Source organism: Teleopsis dalmanni, chromosome 2, assembly GCF_002237135.1.
Source record: "Teleopsis dalmanni isolate 2A chromosome 2, ASM223713v2, whole genome shotgun sequence".
In the NCBI taxonomy this organism is placed as follows: Eukaryota; Metazoa; Arthropoda; class Insecta; order Diptera; family Diopsidae; genus Teleopsis; species Teleopsis dalmanni.
Window position 1 is genome coordinate 193791621 of NC_051847.1, and position 5705 is coordinate 193797325.

Here is a 5705-nt window from a genome sequence, read left to right on the forward strand (position 1 = left end):
TTTGAGTCTTGCCAATTACCCATCATCACTAATCTTGGAAATAATTCTTGTATTTAATTATTCGTAAACAATTTTTTGATACTTGCAGTCTCAAAAAGAGTATCTTAATAACTTCTTCGCTTTAAATATTTAAAATCATTTTATTAATATTTGGTTAAAAATTAAGTATTTGTAAAAACTTTTGGTTATAGATTTGTTTTCTGTAACTGAGTTAATTTCTTCGAGTTAGTTTTTAACTTTATTTAAATTTTATTTAATCTTTATACAAAAATCAAAAAAAAGCTTTAATTTTATACAAAAATCAACTGAATATAAATTATTGCCTTAAAAAATGAAATTTTAATTTGCTTTCACGCTTTATGTGGCAGAATATCTCTGCGTTTACTTAAACCAGGATTTTAAATCCATTCTTAATGCTAAAAACTGTTGAAATAAAAGTGAAATGATATAATTAAATAACTAAAAAAGAAAATAAATAAAAAATTGTTGCAAAATTCGTAAAGCGAAAAATGCATAATTTCATCAGCGAAAAGCAATGAATTTTTAATCAACTTCATTTATAAAACATCGCACAAAAGTACTGACAATGCATATATTAATGAGTGTGTTTGTCCTTTTCCGCTCATGTTCTACGTTTGTTTACATGTTTACATGTTTGTATTTGTTTTATCATTGGTCGGCTTGATTGTGTGTGCGCGTATAAGTACTTATGCTACATTTCACTTTTATAAACTTTTTTCGAAAGTTTTTTATTTAGCACAAATCACATAAAACTCTTGTGCTTATGTGGTTTAAGTATAACACTTGAATTTGTGGGCTCGCATAGCACAGTTTCGCAACGCAGCGAGGCTACAGTGTGTTGCACTGGAGGCTACAATATCCGGCAACCGTAATCTGTGTTTTGTTGCCTTCTACATTTTTTTGTTTCTGTTTTTTTTGTTTTTTCTTGTTGTTGTTTTTGGTGTTTGTTTTTGTATTAACCATTTTTCATTCTGCAAGCTGGTACTGTGTTGTTTGTGTTGGCTGCGTTGGCTGTTGAACTTTTCAACTTACGCAGTCTAAATTACTACGGGCCTTTGCGAGTGAGTGAGGCTTATTGGCCTAACAGGTTACGCATTTGTTGCTTTCAGCGAAATGTTCTCTGTAAATTGTATACTTTGCACTTTATATTTTGTTTGCTGATTTCAGTTTGATTTTTCCATTTCATGATGCGCCGCCATTTAATCTCTTTCCTGCCGCCAAACTTTATCGAATCCGTGTGAAACATTGAAACGCGTGAAAATAATTTCTCAATCACCCTTGGCATCCTTGTGGATAATTAAGTTCATTAAGTAGCTTTAATGAAGTGAAAAGTCAGTCAAAATGCTAAAGTAAGTGAAATGATGATGAAATTATTTGTTTTGACCTTGAGGAGCGTGTTAGCACCTGTGGGTTAATTAAATGGAATTTTTAACTTTTTGCAAAAATAATGAAATAACACCTAAGCTTAGGTAGAAAAGCTGGGCAAGAAAATTTTGGTAGAGAATAAGACCAGAAAATTAGATTACAGCGTTAACTTCTGTATTGTGTATTATGTATTAGAGAAAATTTAGTAAAAATTTTTTTTGCTTAGTTTTTCTGTTTTTTTTTGTTTTGTTGTGATAAATTTTTGCATAAGTGCTAAGTAAATATTTAATGAAATTTAAGGTAAAAAGAAAATTGAAATAAATTTTTTAGTTAATTTTTTTTTTTTCGATATTTAGCACTATTAATAAGATTAATTAAAAATGCAAAAAGATTAGAAAGCTGAGAATTTTTATATAAATACTTTTGTATTTATAACAAATGAATTTGTTAGTGAATTTGTTAATAAAACTTTCACATCATAGTGACAAAACTCCAGAAAAATGTGCGAACATATAAGTCAAGTACGGCTTTAGGTCAGTTGGTTAAGTTGCGCCGACTCTCTCTAAGCTTCAAATTTGACAGGATCCGAGCTCAATTCCTGGTACTTGCAGTCTCAAAAAATTATGTACGAATAATTAAATACTAGAATTATTTCCAAGACCACCGGTGATGAGTATTTCACAATACTCGATTAATTCAATTAATTAAAATAATATAAAATGAACTTTTGATGTTGTAGTTCACTACTGTTCGAAAAACCTCTTTATAAATACTTGAATAAACGAAAAAAACTTAATAATGGTGTTTTTTGACCAGTACGTTGTGTTTTTTTAAATTATACATTTTGTTTAGGCTACTCTGGTCTTATTACTAGTATGCAAAAACATTTGAATTTATACCTAATACCTAATTTTGGGCTTATAGGTCCAAAATTTTCAATTATGAAAATAAATCACGCTGAAGATAAAGATTTACTGTACCGATTGAAAATTAAATTATTATCTCGTTTTATGATTTCGATGTCGAGTTATGGAAGTTTATAGTTAAGTTCGTCTTCATGCGTAAAATTTATTTTCTGATGAAACTTATTTAAAGTTTTGAGGATAACTTATTTGGCAAATATGTCATCAACATTTTGGTAATAAATTTAAGTTCTATGCCTATTGTCTTGATTTTAGCTATGACTTTGCGAATTAGCTTTTTAAATACTATATCTGCGATAGTGGAATATAAGGGATTTTCCATAGGCATACAAAACACATGTTGGTGTATCTGATCATCAGAAATAGAATAATTAAAAATGTTAAAATGATAAAATGATAAAATGTTGAAACTTGAACTTAACTGTGTTTACAAAACTAAGCAGTAAATTTATTACGTTGGATTATTTATTTAGCTTAGATTTTTTAAAAATTTCCATCAATCAAGAAGTAATTAAAATTCGGAAATAAAATTATTTTCCCACATAAAAGGATTTCGAATAATCTATAAAATTTCAACCAAAAAGCTGCCAATTTTAACCTTAACGTAACTCAAATTCCACACATTCCATTAAAAAAAAGCAACTTCAATTAAATTATTTTCGTAGAGATTTCATTGTTTTAATTACGAGATGTTAATAACAGCCACACGAACTCATGTTAACTAACAGAGACGCACAAAAATTCACTCGTACAAAACTCAGGCAGCCGTGAACAATATCAGTTACAGTTACATTAAATGCAATTAATTACGACACGTTTTAAACTCATTTTATGTTTGGTCGAGTGTGTGCGTGCGGAGGGGGTGTGTGCTTTAACTAAAGTAGCAGCATCATTTTAACATTAAAATACCTTTACGTACGGAATATGCATATTTCGAGCGCTGTTTTAATTGTTGTTGACGTTGAGACGAAGTAATTGTTGTTGCTGTTGTTGTGGTAGGAAAATCGTCACAGCTATTACAGACATTTTCAACACAAAAAAGGAAGTACGAGAGAAATGTCAGAGGAATATGTGTATGTTTATTAGCGCACATATGTACAGTTGTGTGTATATATAATATGTGGCGGCTTAATTTAATAACAAATATGACATTTGAAAACAAGTGGAAACAGCTTTCTAACGCCTTAACGTCATTTTTAATTATGTTTCAAGCGTGTGGAGTGAAATTATTTTCATTTTTTCCTCGTTGTAAATAAGAGAATTTACATAAAAATCTACTTAATTAGTAGAGATTTCTTAGACTGTCATTGTATAAAATTATTTTAAATGTTATTTTTTTTTTTGTATATGTTTTTAGGGTTGCTTTTATGTGTTCGTACATAAATTGCAACCGTGGAGTTTATTACGGAAGTCTGAGAAAACTTGAACTTTATTACATTCAGTACTTAACTTCAGTATTTTTCTTAAGTGTGTGTAGAGTTCCTTCATAATATATATTAATAATTCAGATCTCTGTAGTTTGAAATTTTTTCATATACAGCACATAAACATGAGAACTATTGTTGGTAATTACAGTATCGATTTAGTTAATTGCTGTGTGAATTACACAGCTGTGAATTGTAAAACGAATGAAATAATACAAATATTTTAAAGAGGGATATTTAGTTTTGTGTTTTGTACACTGCTTTGCTTAAAGACGTTAATGAAGTACAATATATAGTATAATAATGTTATTAAATTGAAATTAATTATTTCAAATACAAAAAATCTCTTGAAGTTTATAACGCAAAAACTAAATATTTTGTATTAAGTTTAGTAATATTGATTTTATTTATAAAACTATTACTTAGTATTATAGAAGATAGATAATACAGAGGTACACATAAGTTGTTCTTCCAAGAAAACAAAAAAAAATTATATGTTAGCTAATAGCAACAAATTGTAAGTAAAAGTGTTGTCTAATAGTACTAAAACCAAACAGAAGTGCTAATTAATAGCATCAGAAATAAAAACTATATCAGATATATTTACTATTTGGCTACAATTTATCATATGTGATTCTTTAAAAATTTTGAAATATATAAAATATGGACTAGTATATACATATATTGAGAATTAGAACTAGTTTGAAACAAATTAAAGGAAAAACAAAAAACGGAATACGAGACACAATATACGTCTACAAATAATTGTTGTAATAAGATTTTATAAGATTTCATAAGATATAGCATGGATTTTTGTCTTTTATTTAGTGACACTCTCCAAAATGATCATGTTTGAAAAAAGACTATAAGTGAATATGTTGAAACTCTGCTAGAAGTATTTTTTAACAATTGACATTTTCAAGTGAATAAAAGTTAATAAAAAAAAAAACGAAATATTTGCATGGAATAACGTTATTAACCTTCAACGGTGTGAAGTATTTCTTCACACCGGATCCAATGTATTTTTTATATGAAGAGAAAGTGTGAAATATTTTAAAATCCGATAAATAAAAGAAAATAATTTTATTTTAGTGAAAATTTATTATTAATTCAAATTAATTTTTTACAAACGCAATAACAGTAATAAAAATAATAAAATATTCATAGCCGCCAATATAGACGCCCAATGCCGTCTTCAGTAAATAAAAGTTTTAAACTGCTTATATAAAATTGCATTAGTATTTTGTACTGGAGCGTTCGTTAAGGGTTAATGAAGATAGGTAGAGTCAGTAATATCATTGATATATTATTCAAAATTGCTTTCTTTTGTCAATGAATTTTATGTTTGGTTTTGTTATTCAAATAGAAGTTCATATATATAACATATCCTAAGTATTTCAAGATATTTGAATATGTCTTTTGCAATGTAAATTATCTACAAATCCAATTGTCAATTGTCAAAACATTGATACTTGAATAACTTCCATTAGTTTCCAACAATCTCATTTGTTTATGTTCATATTGAGTCTTTTCCGAGTTAGAGCATTTGGGCACTTTTACTCTTTGATAGTTGGGGGATTTCTGCAGAGTTCCATCCTTCTAATTGACTGATTTATGTATTCCTCAAAAGCTTCGTGATTATTCGATGACAAATCCAAGATGATATATGCTGAAACTATTGAAAAAGCTCTCTCAAATCAATTTGTCAATATTTTTGAATAAGCAGACGTTAAAGACATAACTATATGTACGATTTATTCATTTCTGGCATATATGAGGTCTATATCGAGGCAAATATCAATTGATCCACTGAAATTCAAAGGAAACTTTATTTTACTAACTCAAAAGAATACCAAATTAAAAAAATTTGTTGTCATTTTAATATGATAAAGAAATTTTTGAATATTGAAATTCTTCTTTATACGTATATCTAACTCTGATTTTAAATTTGGATTTGGGTTTCATACATTTC